The sequence below is a fragment of the Dendrobates tinctorius genome, unplaced genomic scaffold (assembly GCF_039654945.1).
Source record: "Dendrobates tinctorius isolate UK_male_01 unplaced genomic scaffold, ASM3965494v1 ptg000057l, whole genome shotgun sequence".
Lineage (NCBI taxonomy): Eukaryota > Metazoa > Chordata > Amphibia > Anura > Dendrobatidae > Dendrobates > Dendrobates tinctorius.
The window spans coordinates 31,627,604-31,648,897 of NW_027361725.1; positions in this window are offsets into that span (position 1 = coordinate 31,627,604).

Below are 21,294 nucleotides of genomic sequence, written 5' to 3' on the forward strand. Positions count from 1 at the left end.
CGTCGCTCATCGGCGCCACAGGAAGCCCAGCAGGAAGCTGACGACGAGAAACGGCCCAGGCCGTTCTCGCGCGATCAGCGATAATCAGCGGGGAGCCGGTCGGAGGTAAAACCAGTGATGTTATAGCGATATTGCAAGCGATATCGCTTAGTGTGACAGGCCCTTAACACACAAGCAGTGGGGGCGCCTCTGTACATGTGAACCACAACTCATCCAGATATCACAGCCACAGTCGGAATACTCTGCCGATGTATAAGCAAGCCACACCAGAGACTGGAATGCAATTAAGAGAATTCTTCAATATCTCAAAGTAACACAAAGGCTAAATCTTAAGACATCTGATCACGAGATCTCACTTTCAGAGGTTTTGTGGATGCAGATTGGGCTGGAGATTCAAGTGATCGGAAATCAACAAGTGGTTACTTGTTCAAGATAGAAGAAAATTAAATTTCTTGGTCCAGCAGAAGACAAGTGTCAGTCGCATTATCTCCTATAGAAGCAGAATATATGTCTGCTGCTTATGCAAGTCAAGAAGTAATTTGGTTGACACAACTTTTGGAAGATTTCGGCAAGCCATTAGCTCAACCAACAGTTGTCTATGAGGATAACCGAGGATGCATTAAACTTGCCAGCAGTGAGAAGATTAGTGCAAGGATTAAACACATTGTTGTAAAACATCACCACTTACGTGACTTAGTGGAACCTGGTGTACTGGAGTTTGTTCATTGCGAGTCTGACAAGATGATAGCTGACAAAGCCATTATCAAGAGCCAAGTTTGTGGACTGCAGAACCGCAATGGGACTAACAGGATAAGTAGTTGTTGAGTGGCGGTGTTGAAATATATTTGGTGCAACAACTCCATTCCTGTCTATGAGTGTTTAGTTGCTAGATTTGTTTGCGGTTTATAAAGTTAGAACAAAAAAACCTCACAGAGGCTCACACAGGAAGAGCATGTGACTGTATTTCCTGTTTTTCTGTGTCTGTGCATGAGAGAAGCAGCCTGCTGTAGATGCTGCACAGATAGAGCGACACAAATGATTTATTCCTTATCTGTTAAGTTATCATATATTGTTCCTGTTTGTTCCTGAATAAAGAAGCTCTGTTGTCACATGCTTGGAGAGTATCCTGAATAATCCGTTGCCAACACCTAACAACTCAATTATGCATGAAAATATAAGAACTGGGGTGCAGAAAAATGGCAGCAGGTGCTCTGGACTGAGGAGTCACAGTGTCAAATATTTGGCTGTAACAAAAGGCAGCTTCTTCACTGAAGGCCTGGAGAGTGGCACAATAATGAGTGTCTGCAGACAGCAGTGAAGCGTGCAAGTTTGGGCTGCATCTCATCACATGGTATTGGTGATTATGTCAAGATTAATGGTGTCCTCAATGCTGAGAGATACAGGCAGATACTTATCCATCTTGCAAAAGATCAGGGAGGCGTCTGATTTGCTCCAAGTTTATACTGTGGCAGGACAACGACCACCACACATCCAGCCATTGTCATTAAGATCTATCTTCAGTGTAAGTCAGGGGTCACACTTGCGAGTGCAATGCGAGAAACTTGCACCTTAATACCCGGGACTGTCGCTGGCACTCGGGACTGGAGTATGTGGTTGCATGTCTTTCTATGCAGCTGAACGCTCCGGTCCGAAACGCCGGCGGCAGTGCTGGGTATTGAGGAGAGAGACTCACGCGAGTTTCTCATATTGCACTCACAAGTGTGACCCCGTCCTAAAGAAGATCAAGAATTCAAGAATTCCTGGAAGTGATGATATGGCCTTCACAGAACCTTGATCTCAACACCATCCAGTCTGTCTGGGATTACATGAAGGGACAGAAGGCTTCATACATAGAAAATCAGTGGTTAGCTCTCCAAGATGTTTGGAGCAATCTACCAGACAAGTTTATTCAAAAACTGTGTACAAGTGACAAGTACAAGTGTACCTAAAAGAATTGATGCTGTGTGCTGTTTTGAAGACAAAGGGTTGTCACGCCAAATACTGATCTGATTTAGATTTCTCTTTTGTTATTTTACTTTGCATTTTTAATAGATAAAAATGAACTATTAGGGTATGTGCAGATGTTCAGTAATTGGCAGAGCTTTGGATGCAGCACAAGTCTGCTGTGTTCAAAGCACTGCCGGCTATTGAACGCAGGTGAATCCGCATGTGTTCACTGAACCGTGCAGAATCACCGCATCCCAATACATTGTACGGGTGAAATGTATCTTTCTTTCTATCAGCGTGTACTGACCGTGTGCACCTACCCTTAATACTTCTAAATTTGAAAGCATTCTTACTTCACAACATTTTTTACCACGTGTCCAAAACATTTACAAAGTACTGTACATATTTAAAGTGGCCACAAGAAGTAGTCATGTCAGAGCTGTTGTCCCGTTATGCTCTGGCACTTTACAGGAAAACATTGTCCCAGTCCCAATGTGCTTTCAGTTGTGGGGTGCATCACACTCACTTGCAGGCCTCCGTCTTCAGGAGCCACCGCACACAGCTCTGGGGACACCAAGTTCATTGTAACAAACGTTTACTGGTCAGTTCAAGTTCTTCAAGCTGTAACATGTGGGATAGGGCACAGGACTTCATATTCCTCACTTTCTTAGCATAACACATCTTCTGCCCTACTACTCATTCCTTCTGGACTATCCCCAAGCCCACTGACTCCATAAGCCTCAGGAATTTCGTGTTCACTTTAGCAGTGCACCCAGAACCAGTCACCTGCCCTTCATGCGGTTTTGCGTCCATCCTCCCCTGTACGCCAAGGGGCACTATGTGCCCATCAGCCCCCACACCGAGCTTTGGACTCCTGACATTGCCAAAATGTCCACAAGGGATATCAATATGGCTTCCCACTGCCTAGACGGATTGGTACATGCTGGACCTAGCAGCCCACTGTACTTGAACTTGACCTTATTTTTCTTTACAGATATGTGGTTGGAAACAGCAGTTTGGTCTGGCAGGGACTTTCTTATTTTTTTCATTATTTTATTTTTCTTGCCTTTTTCTTTCCTCTTTTTTATATTCGTTTATTTCACACATTGTGTCCCTACTCCACCACCTTCTCCCACAAGGTAAAAAAAAAAGCCTTTGGAGGGCATTTGAACTTTTAAATAAATTTCCATTGCTGATTTCCCCTGTAGTTGTCACTGGTATATTAGCCCCATGTACCAGTCAAATTCAGTCTGCACTGCAAAGCTGATCCGAGTCTACAATACCCATGAGCTCCTGCTTTTTCGCACCTGGGGATCACATCTTCGCTGTTTATGCTTAGTATACTGTATATACAGCAATCATATAGGCAGAGATGATAATAAACCAAATCTGCCCTCTCCTTGGAGAGTCAGGCTGTGTCTGACATTCACTCCTACAGCTTTTATCTCTTCAATGAGGTTCTAAACCATGATTGCAGAGTTATATGAGGACATTTATTGTCATTAATATGTCCAGAAATAGTTGGGCGAGTGTTTATAAGCAGGAGTTCTAGAGATTTTACGGTTCTTTGGATTCTGGTCAGGAGCTCCCCAGATCACAGCAGTAGCAGAATCTATCTCTGTAACCACTAGGTTGGGTGATACACTTATTTCAGTTTGCGTCTGCATATCAGCCCTGAATATTACTGTACTCTTAGGCCTCTTTCACACTTCAGTTTTTTGCATCAGTCAAAATCCGCCAAAAGGACGGATGGCGGATCCGTTTTAGTACTGATGCCACCTGTCCGTTTTTTTGACGGATCCGACAAATGAAGAATTTTAAAGGAATCGCAGCCTGGAAAAGGAGAGAGAGAGAGAAATAAATAGTCACCTTTTTACTGTTATTTTTTTTTTTGTAATTCTGTTATTAACAGCAATATAGATTCCTCATTGAAATCAATAGGAAAAGTATTCAAAGAGTAGTAGAAGCATTTGTTATGTGCATTTTGAAGAGGATGTGTGTGAATATACCTTAAGGGTCCCGTTTCACTTAGCGATGCCCTAGCATTCCCAATAACGACACGACCCGGTCAGGATCACTGGTGCGTCGCTACATGGTCGCTAGTGAGCTGCCAAACAGGCAGATCTATTCAGCGACGCAGCAAGGATCCGGTTATCCCTGTAACGGCCTTGGCGGTCGTTGGGACCTTGTCACACAGCAGCTGATGACTCACACCTGCGTCCCTGAGTTCTGCGTCAAACATAGCGATGCGCGCTGGCCAGCGGGACACAGACGATGAAAAAATGGCCCAGGACATTCGGGCACGATCAGCGATATCCAGCAGGGGGCCTGGTCACTGCTACGTATCACATGTAGCGAGATCGCTGGCAAGATCGCTGTTGCGTCACAAAATCTGTGATGTTTCAGTGATCTCGCTAATGATCTCGTTATGTGAGACGGGGCCTTAAGTATCTTCTTTCAGGATTGATAACAACTTGTAATGGTCCCCCAAGGGTTAATAGGGTGTGGACCGCTGCCCTTATAGTACGGGTAAGGACATGTTAACTGGTGCTGGACCAGATAATGGTCTTAAGTATAAGTTGTGTTATATGTTACCCCATAGTAGTGATATTTTGTCTGCAGATTGAATATAGATGCTTGGCCTGCACTATTGGTGCCAGGATGACCCTTTCCTCTACGTATTCTATAGGAGGCTGGAATGTTATGACAATTTTGGGCAAATCCCCCAATTTCCTTTTTTCCTATCTTGTTTTGCAACTTTTTAATGAGAAAATTCACATGGTTTGCAAAATGTTGCAAAAAACGTGTCAAACTTATTGGCGCTCATAAAAGTCATTCTGGGAGGATCGAGTAGGGGGAGTTTGCAACTTTTTAAGTAGTTGCATTGGTTGAATCAATCTGGAAAAGGCACATTGATGGAAAAATCCGAAAACTAAGCCTCAAAAGGCAAATTGATGGAAGGTGCAAATCATCTGATTTTTTTCGCAAATCAAAATCCTTATTCCTGATGAGGTTTGGCAGAAGAGGGCACCACTAAACTACCGAATACTTGTGCCAGCCTGCATCCCCTACCCGGACTGATAGAAGAACAGTAGCACACACTAAAATATATCGCATACGTCTGCACTGTACAGTTGTATGGAGATCTATATATGTGTATATATATATATATATATATGCTTTATATAGATACAGATGTCCATTATGTCACCCTGCACTGTAGTCGTATATAATGTAGCACAATACACCTGATACTGATACATATGCACTGCATGGAGGTCTATATGTGACTGTGTGCTGCACCTTTATATTATACTGCAGCATTGCACAGCTCATATGGAAATAAGTGCTCTATGTGTATATTCATAGTCCACGTGACACTATTCTGTAAGTGTATATATTGCAGCCCTGCACATCTCATACAGCTGTGTACACATGTGCTGTATGTGTATATGAGACCTTATTATATACTGCCTGACCATACATACTGTATGGAGGTATAGGTATATCTGCGTACCTGCATTGTACCAATATAAGAAACCAGCGCTCTTCGTCTCTTATATAATGGATGAAGATAAATATAGAGGTGATCCTGCACTGTCCTATCATGTACCATTATATGTACAGATCATACATAATGTAAGATGTGTATAATGCTGGAGTATTATAATGACACAATGCAGGGATATATATATATACACCTATATCTAGAGTATCTATGTCTAGATAGATAGATAGATAGATAAATAAATATTGGATAGATAGATAGATAGATAGATAGATAGATAGATAGAAATGGGATGGATAGATAGATAGATAGATAGATAGATAGATAGAAATGGGATGGATAGATAGATAGATAGATAGATAGATATGGGATAGATAGATATAAGATAGATGATAGATAGATAGATAGATAGATAGATAGATAGATAATAATTCTATAGTTAATTCCATAGATAATAGCTGTACCTTTGACCCTTCCCGTTTTGTATATAATGTGTATGATGAATACAGATGATCATGTAGCAAACAAGTAAAGTAAAACAAACTAACGCCCTGTGCAGTGTGGGCTCTGCTACATACATTGTTATTGCCGGCCGATCCGTCTACAGCTCAGCGAAGAATGGAAGAGTCGGGATTGTGCAGGAAGTGGAGAGATGTGGGAGCGGGCTGCAGCGGTCGCTGGGGTGCTGCCGCCGATCCCCTGCACTCGGCGCTGTGCATAGCCCCGGAGCTGCGGGGTTCCTGCTGGCTGTGCGCTGCGGTTTCTTCTTTGTCGTTGATACCAGATTTCCAGGGGACAGTCCGGGAAATGAAAGCTAGAACCTGTTCTATTCTGACTGCCTCATCCTGCAAGTCTTAATGTATTTCTGCAGTTCCTAAATCGGCACATGACTGATTATCTGTATCATTTAAGGAAATGATGTGAATATTATTATATTTATTGTTATGTAATTGTTTAATTCCTGCACATGGAAATGCTGTATTATTGCATCTATAATTCCACCAAATATTGTGATTATTTCAGTATATAATGCCACTTATCACCCTCCTTCCAATATGTAATACCCTAATACTGTGCATTCCTTTAGAGACTGTAAATGAGGGTGATCTTGCCCTAGGAGCAATGACTGATGGGCTGCAGGAGGCCGAGCAACTGGCGTCAGCCCAGAAATGTCGCACCGCCCCAGCTCAGCCCGCATGCACACTGGACGGTAAAGGACAGGCAATGCTGCAGGAGAGTTTGGGGTCCCCTGCACAGAGACCCCCTGGGTGGATGTGAGGTTTCCAGCCTGCTGTAGTTGGGGGGCACAGGCTGCATTGGTAGAGGGAGTAGTGGGATTAGGGGAGTCTGCCTGGTCAGGGTTACATGCTGTGGGTGGGTCTGGGGGTCCACAGCCTGCTGTCTCCAGGGGCAGGCAGTGTATACTTTATTTTTTGCTTTCCTCCTATTTGTTTGCTTTAGATATTCAGCTTTGTGAGGAAGTTGTAAAAACTCCCTCTGGTGAAAGCACAAGAGAAGCAGTGTGCAGTGTCTGGCTCCAAGTACCCGCCTGTGTCCGGCAGGGGGCGCTCGGAGGTTGCGTGTGCCTCCGCACAGGGGCTGCTGGAATCCTCGGGTCAGTTCTCCACTGTGCAATGGAACTAAAGGCGCAAACAGAACTCCTGCTCATGAGAGAATACTAAGAAAAAAGGAAACATGGGGCTAAACCTAGCGCAGGAGGGGGAGTAGCTGCTGCTCTATTGGGCAGGTTTAACCCCTTCTTCACCTGCTCCCATATTAAGGATTGCTCATGGCCTGTGTCGCTGGCAGGTGGGCATCCTGTATACTGTGAAAAGTCGTGCCCCCCCTGCTGGGCCTGTGTATGGGGGTCTGCTGTGCAGCCCCTCATTAGCCACTTCTACAGGCGTCACTTCCAGCGATCTTCATCCTGACCACAAGGTCTGCAGTAATGATCAGGGAGCTGACTGTGCTGTAAATATGGCATGGTGTGTTTTGGCTGATTCTTTTGTATTGGGAATAGAGGGGGTGATCGGTGGTCGCCTCTCCCAGCAGGGTCCCTATGTGACACAGGGTCTCCCCCTGTGCTGGCAGAGAAGGGAGGGGGAGAGGGTCACTGGGGCTCAGGGGCTTTTAGTCTGCAGAGATGAAGGTGACACTAATGGTCTAGATCATCCCACCACCTGTGATGAGTGGCAGGGTTTCCTATCATTTCCACTCATCACCTATTTTACTACATGTTGCCATGAAATCAGGAGACCTGTAGCTGCCAGGACTCTCTGTAGATTTGCAGCCACTTAATCTTCTTCATACCCTGACCAGTGATGATAGGAGCATCATTCACAGATTAATCCATTAAGTGATTTTTCAGGATACTTTCTACAATTTTTGACTATTTCTCCTTTTGTTCAGGATGTGTGTAGGGGCATGGGGCAGAAAATAAGTGTGCCAAAAGATTGTTCCCACCAGTGTTTAGATCCCTGGAAGTGGGGTGACTGTGAGACCATGGCAGCCATTCATGTAGACTGGCTGCCCTATTAGGTAAGATGTGGTCACAACATATCTTACTCCTAAGTGAGGAGAACCACTTTTTCAACACTGGTAAAATATTAAAATTATATATATATATATATATATATATATATATATATATATATATATATATATTAATAATAATAATAAATTATATATGTATGTAATAATAATAATACATAAATAATATATATAATGCTAATACTAATCATAAATAATATATTATTATTATTATTATTATTAATAATAATAATAATAATACTAAAATATATTTTTATTTATGTATTTATTATTATTTTTACTATTATTATTTATTTATGTATTCTTCTGGGAATATTAAGATACATTTGTGCATGATTTAAATGTAGCAAAAATAAAAAATAAATCTGTAAAATCCTTGTGATTTAATGGAGATCTGTCATGGATTGTCTGTGAATTTCACTCCATGTATTGCAAAAAGTAAAAATCCACCACATAAATTGACATTTAAAATCTGCACCCCTGATCAATTTTTGCAATGTAGATTTTTTTTTTGTAGAATTTAAAAAACATTTGGTAAAATCTCATCCAATGCAAAACAATGTGGATTTTATTCCTGGTAAATAAGAGCAGAATATCTGCAGCAAATCTGCCTGGTGTGAACCGAACCTAAGATGGTCCCGAGAATTGATCTGGATCCCAGTACGCCCCATTGGTGGCTGTGTCCTGCACTGGTCTGACTGCTGAGATGGCACCCAGGTAAGGCAATGCTAATCTCTGACCCTGTGGACTTCATAGGAATTCCTGAATATTGCCCAATGAATGCAGGATTTTCCCATTTCTGTGCATCTGTATTATAGCACCTGGAGTTTTTCCTGGATAGTTACCACTGCTGTCCCCTCACCAGACACCAACAAGCACAGACCCGCCAATGACCACTAATAATGACAATCTGGACCCCACTGCACCCTGAGCTTTCTCATTGCACCATGCCATCTATTGCACTATACAGCCCCTGACCCAGGCATTGGGGGCACCATGCCATCTATTGCACTATACAGCCCCTGACCCAGGCATTGGGGGGCACCATGCCATCTATTGCACTATACAGCCCCTGACCCAGGCATTGGGGGGCACCATGCCATCTATTGCACTATACAGCCCCTGACCCAGGCATTGGGGGCACCATGCCATCTATTGCACTATACAGCCCCTGACCCAGGCATTGGGGGGCACCATGCCATCTATTGCACTATAAATGCCCCTGACCAGGCATTGGGGGCACCATGCCATCTATTGCACTATACAGCCCCTGACCCAGGCATTAGGGGGCACCATGCCATCTATTGCATTATACAGCCCCTGACCCAGGCATTGGGGGACACCATGCCATCTATTGCACTATACAGCCCCTGACCCAGGCATTGGGGGGCACCATGCCATCTATTGCACTATACAGCCCCTGACCCAGGCATTGGGGGGCACCATACCATCTATTGCACTTTACAGCCCCTGACCCAGGCATTGGGGGGCACCATGCCATCTATTGCACTATACAGCCCCTGACCCAGGCATTGGGGGCACCATGCCATCTATTGCACTATACAGCCCCTGACCCAGGCATTGGGGGGCACCATGCCATCTATTGCACTATAAATGCCCCTGACCCAGGCATTGGGGGCACCATGCCATCTATTGCACTATACAGCCCCTGACCCAGGCATTGGGGGGCACCATGCCATCTATTGCATTATACAGCCCCTGACCCAGGCATTGGGGGACACCATGCCATCTATTGCACTATACAGCCCCTGACCCTGGCATTGGGGGCACCATGCCATCTATTGCACTATACAGCCCCTGACCCTGGCATTGGGGGCACCATGCCATCTATTGCACTATACAGCCCCTGACCCAGGCATTGGGGGCACCATGCCATCTATTGCACTATACAGCCCCTGACCCAGGCATTGGGGGCACCATGCCATCTATTGCACTATACAGCCCCTGACCCAGGCATTGGGGGGCACCATGCCATCTATTGCACTATACAGCCCCTGACCCAGGCATTGGGGGGCGCCATGCCATCTATTGCACTATACAGCCCCTGACCCAGGCATTGGGGGGCACCATGCCATCTATTGCACTATAAATGCCCCTGACCCAGGCATTGGGGGGCATCATGCCGTCTATTGCTCTGCGCAGCCTTGTAATCCCATTTAGTGAATAGAAGCTAATAAGAAGTGATCAGATCAGCCTGAGGACTCCTAATTAAACCTTGGAGCTGATTGCAGATAAAGGATGCTGAGATTAGGAGGAAAGAGGAGAAGTAATAATATTTCCCATAGTGTCTGCCATTTCTTGCTGTATTTGGGGTGGGGGTGTAGGTCTGCAGCACATGTAAATATTAGGCCTGGCTGGCTAATTGGGCCCCCTGCCCCCTGATTAGGTGTGAGGCTGGAGACACTGGGTGGAAGTGTCACTCATCTTCTAGCTGCAGAACATTACTGGAGTGTGAAGGAATTGTCTCTAATTCACAAAGGCAATCGGGCAGAAAAAGTCTCCCAGAGCCAGCTAGTTATTAATCAGAGCCCCCCCCATCCAGGGAAGGAGGGAGTTAACCCCTCGTCTCCCCCTATTAACGCACTATTAAAAGAAGACTAGTTTCCATGGCAGAACTGTGGATTACCCAAATATATACTGGGAGTTTTTTTTCTCTCTCTTCTGATCTGTTTTAATTTGGGCAGAAATAAATCACTTTACAAAAATAGAATATAAAGTGAGTAGCCTAATGATTATGTGCTTTATGCATTGCTATATAGCCTGCTTACAAGGGGTAATCTGCCGGGGAGCATAGGGTTAAGTATGGACTCACTGTATCTGTCTAATATCTATCATCTATCTATCTATCTATCTATCCATCTAGCTATCATCTATCATTTATCTATCTATCTACCTAATAACTATCTATTATCTATCTATCATCTATCTATTTATCTATCCCATATCTATCTATCATCTATCTATCTACTATATATCTATCTATTATCTATGTATTATCATCTACAGTTGTGGCCAAAAGTATTGACACCCCTGCAATTCTATCAGATAATACTCAGTTTCTTCCTGAAAATGATTGCAAACACAAATTCTTTGATATTATTATTATCTTCATTTAATTTGTCTTAAATGAAAAAACACAAAGAATTGTCCTAAAGCCAAATTGGATATAATTCCACACCAAACATAAAAAAGAGGGTGGACAAAAGTATTGGCACTGTTCGAAAAATCATGTGATGCTTCTCTAATTTGTGTATTTAACAGCACCTGTAACTTACCTGTGGCACCTAACAGGTGTTGGCAATAACTAAATCACACTTGTAGCCAGTTGACATGGATTAAAGTTGACTCAACCTCTGTCCTGTGTCCTTGTGTGTACCACATTGAGCATGGAGAAAAGAAAGAAGACCAAAGAACTGTCTGAGGACTTGAGAAACCAAATTGGGAGGAAGCATGAGCAATCTCAAGGCTACAAGTCCATCTCCAAAGACCTGAATGTTCCTGTGTCTACCGTGCGCAGTGTCATCAAGAAGTTTAAAGCCCATGGCACTGTGGCTAACCTCCCTAGATGTGGACGGAAAAGAAAAATTGACAAGAGATTTCAACTCAAGATTGTCCGGATGTTGGATAAAGAACCTCGACTAACATCCAAACAAGTTCAAGCTGCCCTGCAGTCCGAGGGTACAACAGTGTCAACCCGTACTATCCGTCAGCGTCTGAATGAAAAGGGACTGTATGGTAGGAGACCCAGGAAGACCCCACTTATTACCCCGAGACATAAAAAAGCCAGGCTGGAGTTTGCCAAAACTTACCTGAAAAAGCCTAAAACGTTTTGGAAGAATGTTCTCTGGTCAGATGAGACAAAAGTAGAGCTTTTTGGGCAAAGGCATCAACATAGAGTTTACAGGAGAAAAAAAGAGGCATTCAAAGAAAAGAACATGGTCCCTACAGTCAAACATGGCGGAGGTTCCCTGATGTTTTTGGGTTGCTTTGCTGCCTCTGGCACTGGACTGCTTGACTGTGTGCATGGCATTATGAAGTCTGAAGACTACCAAGAAATTTTGCAGCATAATGTAGGGGCCAGTGTGAGAAAGCTGGGTCTCCCTCAGAGGTCATGGGTCTTCCAGCAGGACAATGACCCAAAACACACTTCAAAAAGCACTAGAAATGGTTTGAGAGAAAGCACTGGAGACTTCTAAGGTGGCCAGCAATGAGTCCAGACCTGAATCCCATAGAACACCTGTGGAGAGATCTAAAAATGGCAGTTTGGAGAAGGCACCCTTCAAATATCAGGGACCTGGAGCAGTTTGCCAAAGAAGAATGGTCTAAAATTCCAGCAGAGCATTGTAAGAAACGCATTGATGGTTACCGGAAGCGGTTGGTCGCAGTTATTTTGGCTAAAGGTTGTGCAACCAAGTATTAGGCTGAGGGTGTCAATACTTTTGTCTGGACCAGTTTTGGAGTTTTGTGTGAAATGATCAATGTTTTGCTTTTTGCTTCATTCTCTTTTGTGTTTTTTCATTTAATACAAATTAAATGAAGATAATAATACCAAAGAATTTGTGTTTGCAATCATTTTCAGGAAGAAACTGAGTATTATCTGACAGAATTGCAGGGGTGTCAGTACTTTTGGCCACAACTGTATCTATTATATCTAATATCTATCTATCTATCTATAACTATGTATCTATGTATATATCATCTATCTATTTATATATCTAATATCTATCTGTTATATATCTATCTATTATCTATCTATGTATTTATCTACCTATATGTTATATATCTATCTATTATCTATCTATGTATTTATCTATCTGTTATATATCTATCTATTATCTATCTGTCTGTCTATCTTTTATCTATCTATCTATATCTCTCTCTATTATCTATTTATTATCTAACTATCTATCCCATATCTATCTCTCTTTCTCTCTATTATCTATCTACTGTATCTATCTATCTGTCTATCTATTACCTATTTATTATCTATCTACTGCATCTGTCTATTACCTATTTATTATCTATCTACTGTATCTATCTATCTGTCTATCTATTACCTATTTATTATCTATCTACTGTATCTATCTATCTATCTATGTCTGTCTGTCTATCTATTATCTATCTCTATCTATCCCCATTTTCTGTGCTCCTTCGGTCGCAGTGGTGATAGTACAGATGCGAGCTCTATACGATGCCTCCTGTTGTGCTCCGGATTGTGCAGTCCTCCCCTCTCTGCTGTGATGCGGATTACAGCCAATGTAGGGGAAGCGGTGCCGGATCATTGCCGCACAGCTGGGGCTGCGGTTCGGTCACAGTTCACACTGTAGTTGCGTAGCGGATGACGCCGCAGTCAGAGGGGGCAGCCTGGAATTGCTGGTGGCATCTGGGGGCTTCAGGTTGATAATACCCATAATCTAGGGTAGTGGTCAGATTATTATCACATCTGCAGGATTATAATAAATGTTTATTTTATGAAACAGAAAGTGAAAAGGAACTAAAAACGAATAAATATCACATTTCAGAGATAAATGGCTATAAATATGGAAAGATAAACGAAAATCAGTTATTAGATGGAGGCACAGCTTGATAACGGGATCTATCGTTGTGTTAGGAATAGGAGGTTATTTTCCGAGGACCCGGTGTAATGGCGGCAGAGGAGCGGGCAGAGGTAGTGGGATCCGGGGCAGTCTCTGCCCTCCGCCCCGCTTTCTCGGGCCCCTCACATTTGGGGGCGCAGGGGCCCCGTTTTCATGGCCCAGTGAGGAGCTAGTGTTGGTGTTTTCTGCATTGATCAGTCAGTCTTCGCTAATGTAATTATCCCCATCAATAGCAAAGCTGCAGAGGATCATTATGTGGGTGACAGTGATAAATGATCCTGGCTGAGCCCCCCACTGACCCTCCCACACACAGACCCCGGGTGACCATAGAAACCATCGCATGGGAGGGAAGGGGCGACCCTCAGCCCGCACCATGGCACAGCCGGCTGCCCGGGGAAATATACAGACCACCATATAGGAGGGAAGGGGGCGACCCTCAGCCTGCTGCCCGGGGAAATATATATATATATACAGACCACCATATAGGAGGGAAGGGGCGACCTTCAGCCGGCTGCCCGGGGAAATATATATATATATACAGACCACCATATAGGAGGGAAGGGGGCGACCCTCAGCCTGCTGCCCGGGGAAATATATATATATATATATACAGACCACCATATAGGAGGGAAGGGGCGACCCTCAGCCTGCTGCCCGGGGAAATATATATATATATACAGACCACCATATAGGAGGGAAGGGGGCGACCCTCAGCCTGCTGCCCGGGGAAATATATATATATATACAGACCACCATATAGGAGGGAAGGGGGCGACCCTCAGCCTGCTGCCCGGGGAAATATATATATATATACAGACCACCATATAGGAGGGAAGGGGGCGACCCTCAGCCTGCTGCCCGGGGAAATATATATATATATACAGACCACCATATAGGAGGGAAGGGGGCGACCCTCAGCCTGCTGCCCGGGGAAATATATATATATATACAGACCACCATATAGGAGGGAAGGGGGCGACCCTCAGCCTGCTGCCCGGGGAAATATATATATATATACAGACCACCATATAGGAGGGAAGGGGGCGACCCTCAGCCTGCTGCCCGGGGAAATATATATATATATACAGACCACCATATAGGAGGGAAGGGGGCGACCCTCAGCCTGCTGCCCGGGGAAATATATATATATATACAGACCACCATATAGGAGGGAAGGGGGCGACCCTCAGCCTGCTGCCCGGGGAAATATATATATATATACAGACCACCATATAGGAGGGAAGGGGGCGACCCTCAGCCGGCTGCCCGGGGAAATATATATATATATACAGACCACCATATAGGAGGGAAGGGGGCGACCCTCAGCCTGCTGCCCGGGGAAATATATATATATATACAGACCACCATATAGGAGGGAAGGGGGCGACCCTCAGCCGGCTGCCCGGGGAAATATATATATATATACAGACCACCATATAGGAGGGAAGGGGGCGACCCTCAGCCTGCTGCCCGGGGAAATATATATATATATACAGACCACCATATAGGAGGGAAGGGGGCGACCCTCAGCCTGCTGCCCGGGGAAATATATATATATATACAGACCACCATATAGGAGGGAAGGGGGCGACCCTCAGCCTGCTGCCCGGGGAAATATATATATATATACAGACCACCATATAGGAGGGAAGGGGCGACCCTCAGCCTGCTGCCCGGGGAAATATATATATATATACAGACCACCATATAGGAGGGAAGGGGGCGACCCTCAGCCTGCTGCCCGGGGAAATATATATATATATACAGACCACCATATAGGAGGGAAGGGGGCGACCCTCAGCCTGCTGCCCGGGGAAATATATATATATATATACAGACCACCATATAGGAGGGAAGGGGGCGACCCTCAGCCTGCTGCCCGGGGAAATATATATATATATACAGACCACCATATAGGAGGGAAGGGGCGACCCTCAGCCTGCTGCCCGGGGAAATATATATATATATATATACAGACCACCATATAGGAGGGAAGGGGCGACCCTCAGCCTGCTGCCCGGGGAAATATATATATATATACAGACCACCATATAGGAGGGAAGGGGGCGACCCTCAGCCTGCTGCCCGGGGAAATATATATATATATACAGACCACCATATAGGAGGGAAGGGGCGACCCTCAGCCTGCTGCCCGGGGAAATATATATATATATATATATATACAGACCACCATATAGGAGGGAAGGGGGCGACCCTCAGCCTGCTGCCCGGGGAAATATATATATATATACAGACCACCATATAGGAGGGAAGGGGGCGACCCTCAGCCTGCTGCCCGGGGAAATATATATATATATATATATATACAGACCACCATATAGGAGGGAAGGGGGCGACCCTCAGCCGGCTGCCCGGGGAAATATATATATATACAGACCACCATATAGGAGGGAAGGGGGCGACCCTCAGCCTGCTGCCCGGGGAAATATATATATATATATATACAGACCACCATATAGGAGGGAAGGGGGCGACCCTCAGCCTGCTGCCCGGGGAAATATATATATATATATATATACAGACCACCATATAGGAGGGAAGGGGGCGACCCTCAGCCTGCTGCCCGGGGAAATATATATATATATACAGACCACCATATAGGAGGGAAGGGGGCGACCCTCAGCCTGCTGCCCGGGGAAATATATATATATATACAGACCACCATATAGGAGGGAAGGGGGCGACCCTCAGCCTGCTGCCCGGGGAAATATATATATATATATACAGACCACCATATAGGAGGGAAGGGGGCGACCCTCAGCCTGCTGCCCGGGGAAATATATATATATATACAGACCACCATATAGGAGGGAAGGGGGCGACCCTCAGCCTGCTGCCCGGGGAAATATATATATATATATATACAGACCACCATATAGGAGGGAAGGGGGCGACCCTCAGCCTGCTGCCCGGGGAAATATATATATATATATATACAGACCACCATATAGGAGGGAAGGGGGCGACCCTCAGCCTGCTGCCCGGGGAAATATATATATATACAGACCACCATATAGGAGGGAAGGGGGCGACCCTCAGCCGGCTGCCCGGGGAAATATATATATATATATACAGACCACCATATAGGAGGGAAGGGGCGACCCTCAGCCTGCTGCCCGGGGAAATATATATATATATACAGACCACCATATAGGAGGGAAGGGGGCGACCCTCAGCCGGCTGCCCGGGGAAATATATATATATACAGACCACCATATAGGAGGGAAGGGGGCGACCCTCAGCCGGCTGCCCGGGGAAATATATATATATACAGACCACCATATAGGAGGGAAGGGGGCGACCCTCAGCCGGCTGCCCGGGGAAATATATATATATATACAGACCACCATATAGGAGGGAAGGGGGCGACCCTCAGCCTGCTGCCCGGGGAAATATATATATATATACAGACCACCATATAGGAGGGAAGGGGGCGACCCTCAGCCTGCTGCCCGGGGAAATATATATATATATACAGACCACCATATAGGAGGGAAGGGGGCGACCCTCAGCCTGCTGCCCGGGGAAATATATATATATATACAGACCACCATATAGGAGGGAAGGGGGCGACCCTCAGCCGGCTGCCCGGGGAAATATATATATATATACAGACCACCATATAGGAGGGAAGGGGGCGACCCTCAGCCTGCTGCCCGGGGAAATATATATATATATACAGACCACCATATAGGAGGGAAGGGGGCGACCCTCAGCCTGCTGCCCGGGGAAATATATATATATATATACAGACCACCATATAGGAGGGAAGGGGGCGACCCTCAGCCGGCTGCCCGGGGAAATATATATATATATACAGACCACCATATAGGAGGGAAGGGGGCGACCCTCAGCCTGCTGCCCGGGGAAATATATATATATATACAGACCACCATATAGGAGGGAAGGGGGCGACCCTCAGCCTGCTGCCCGGGGAAATATATATATATATATACAGACCACCATATAGGAGGGAAGGGGGCGACCCTCAGCCGGCTGCCCGGGGAAATATATATATATATACAGACCACCATATAGGAGGGAAGGGGGCGACCCTCAGCCTGCTGCCCGGGGAAATATATATATATATACAGACCACCATATAGGAGGGAAGGGGGCGACCCTCAGCCTGCTGCCCGGGGAAATATATATATATATACAGACCACCATATAGGAGGGAAGGGGGCGACCCTCAGCCTGCACCATGGCACAGCCAGCTGCAAGGAACGAAAAAATGAAAAATAAATATATATATGCATATATGTAAAGATTTGTACGTACCTGTGTTTGAATACATAGATGTTTATCTGCACGACTTTCCTGCGTTATTGCTGTTTTGAACTGCTTGGACCATTGCATTTTAATGGATTTATGAATAAAAAGAAAAATTTTTTTAACAGCATCCTGGATTGCTCACGTTATTGCTGGACTTTGCTTTGTCGTTGTTCACATTTGTATGGATGGACTCCTACATCCAGATCCGGGCACAACGGAGTTAACCAGGTCAGCTGAGGTTCCAGGTGGTTCACAGGAGTGAGCTGGTCTACATTGTTAGATATATATATATATATATATATATATATATACACACACACGCATATATTATATATACGCACATATATATACATACCCACACATATATATACACGCATATATATATATATATATATACACAGAGACACACATATACATACACACACATTGTGTATATATATATATATATATATATATAATGTGTATATATATATAATATATATATACAAACACACTGGGTGTGCAGCAGGCTGGGTGCTAAGTGCTGGGCTGAATGCTGGGCTGGGTGCTGGGTTGAGTGCTGCGTTGGATGCTGAGCTGGGTGCTGTGCTGGGGTGGGTTCTGAGCTGAGTGCTGGGTGCTGGGCTGGGTGCTGAGCTGGGTGCTGGGCTGGGTGCTGAGCTGAGTGCTGGGCTGGGTGCTGGGGTGGGTGCTGAGGTGAGTGCTGGGCTGGGTGCTGGGGTGGGTGCTGAGCTGGGTGCTGTGCTGGGGTGGGTGCTGAGCTGAGTGCTGGGTGCTGGGCTGGGTGCTGAGCTGGGTGCTGGGCTGGGTGCTGAGCTGAGTGCTGGGCTGGGTGCTGGGGTGGGTGCTGAGGTGAGTGCTGGGCTGGGTGCTGGGGTGGGTGCTGAGCTGGGTGCTGTGCTGGGGTGGGTGCTGAGCTGAGTGCTGGGTGCTGGGCGCTGGGCTGGGTGCTGAGCTGAGTGCTGGGCTGGGTGCTGGGGTAGGTGCTGAGCTGAGTGCTGAGCTGGGTGCTGGGTTGGGTGCTGTGCTGGGGTGGGTGCTGTGCTGGGTGCTGGGTTGAATGCTGGGTTGGGTGATGGGCTGGGTGCTGTGCTGGGGTGGGTGCTGGGTTGGGTGCTGGGTTGGGTGGTGTGCTGGGGTGGGTGCTGAGCTGGGTGCTGGGTTGGGTGCTGAGCTGGGTGCTGGGGTGGGTGTTGGGTTGAGTGCTGGGCTGGGTTGTGGGTTGGGTGCTGAGCTGGGTGCTGGGTTGAGTGCTGGGCTGGGTGCTGGGGTGGGTGCTGGGTTGAGTGCTGGGCTGGGTTGTGGGTTGGGTGCTAGGCTGGGTGTTGGGTTGGGTGCTGGGGTGGGTGCTGAGCTGGGTGCTGGGGTGGGTGCTGGGGTGGGTGCTGGGTGCTTGGCTGGGTGCTGAGCTGGGTGCTGGGTTGGGTGCTGGGCTGGGTGCTGGGTTGGGTGCTGGGCTGGGTGCTGTGCTGGGTGCTGGGTTGAGTGCTGGGCTGGGTTGTGGGTTGGGTGCTAGGCTGGGTGTTGGGTTGGGTGCTGGGCTGGGTGCTGGGGTGGGTGCTGAGCTGGGTGCTGGGGTGGGTGCTGGGGTGGGTGCTGGGTGCTTGGCTGGGTGCTGGGCTGGGTGCTGGGTTGGGTGCTGAGCTGGGTGCTGGGCTGGGTGCTGGGGTGGGTGCTGGGGTGGGTGCTGGGTGCTTGGCTGGGTGCTGAGCTGGGTGCTGGGGTGGGTGCTGGGCTGGGTGCTGAGCTGGGTGCTGGGGTGGGTGCTGAGCTGGGTGCTGGGGTGGGTGCTGAGCTGGGTGCTGGGCTGGGTGCTGGGCTGGGTGCTGGGTTGGGTGCTGGGCTGGGTGCTGAGCTGGGTGCTGGGCTGGGTGCTGGGGTGGGTGCTGAGCTGGGTGCTGTGCTGGGCTGGGTGCTGTGCTGGGTGCTGGGTTGAGTGCTGGGCTGGGTGCTGGGTTGAGTGCTGGGCTGGGTTGTGGGTTGGGTGCTAGGCTGGGTGTTGGGTTGGGTGCTGGGCTGGGTGCTGGGGTGGGTGCTGAGCTGGGTGCTGGGGTGGGTGCTGGGGTGGGTGCTGGGTGCTTGGCTGGGTGCTGGGGTGGGTGCTGGGCTGGGTGCTGAGCTGGGTGCTGGGGTGGGTGCTGAGCTGGGTGCTGGGTTGGGTGCTGGGTTGGGTGCTGGGCTGGGTGCTGGGGTGGGTGCTGGGCTGGGTGCTGAGCTGGGTGCTGGGGTGGGTGCTGAGCTGGGTGCTGGGTTGGGTGCTGGGTTGGGTGCTGGGCTGGGTGCTGGGGTGGGTGCTGGGCTGGGTGCTGGGCTGGGTGCTGGGTTGGGTGCTGAGCTGGGTGCTGGGCTGGGTGCTGGGGTGGGTGCTGGGCTGGGTGCTGAGCTGGGTGCTGGGCTGGGTGCTGGGGTGGGGGCTGAGCTGGGTGCTGGGCTGGGTGCTGGGCTGGGTGCTGGGTTGGGTGCTGGGCTGGGTGCTGAGCTGGGTGCTGGGCTGGGTGCTGGGCTGGGTGCTGAGCTGGGTGCTGTGCTGGGTTGGGTGCTTGCTGCTTGCCCTGTGCAGCCCATTAGTTGCAGGCTTTTTCCTGGTATGTGATGCTACCTATATCTCCAGGAACAGGCTCAAGGTTACCCCAGCACCACCCTGACGGGGGATCATTTCCAGTAAGAGCCTCTCCTTATCTGCAGCCTTTTCCATCATCTGAATATTTTATTTAAGCAAAATAAGAAATATTGAGAGCAGTAATTGATTCCTAATGATTTAGAAATCGATGCGTGGAGGCCAAAGGGTGTTTGTTTCTTTTGCTCTCCGTGTCCCGAAGCTGCAGCTGAAGTAAGTGTGGTGCTGGGCTGGAGGCTGGGAAATGAGAAGCAAGCAGGCTCATCCATCATCCCTGTCAGGGAGCAGGCTGGGGGAGGAGGAGGAGGCTGCTCACTCCCTTCTGTTCTACACCAAAACTATTAATATTAAAATCGCCTTTCCAAGCTCCAGATCCAAGAGGAGCAGCAGCAGCAGAACTCTGCACCCACTGCCATGAGAAATGCAGATCTGGAGGGTCAAGCAAACGTGCGACATTTCTGCGACTTTATTGTCAGAGGCGACTTTTCCGGCCTCGCGGATTTCCTCAAATCAATGAATGAGTCAAAATTAAGATGCGACTTTTCTAAAAATGTCTCATTTTGTTCCATCTCCTTTGCGCCCATTTCCCTACTCCGGCACCGCCCGGCTTCTGCCAGCGCTTTAGCCGGTGATTTGCGCCACAATGATATTATTCGAGGTAAATTCTGTTGAGTGTGTGAAATTCTTTAGCAGAGAATGAATGTCCCATCCCTAGCCCCCTCCTCACAGAACAGCTGCGCCAGCGACCCCCTTCTTCA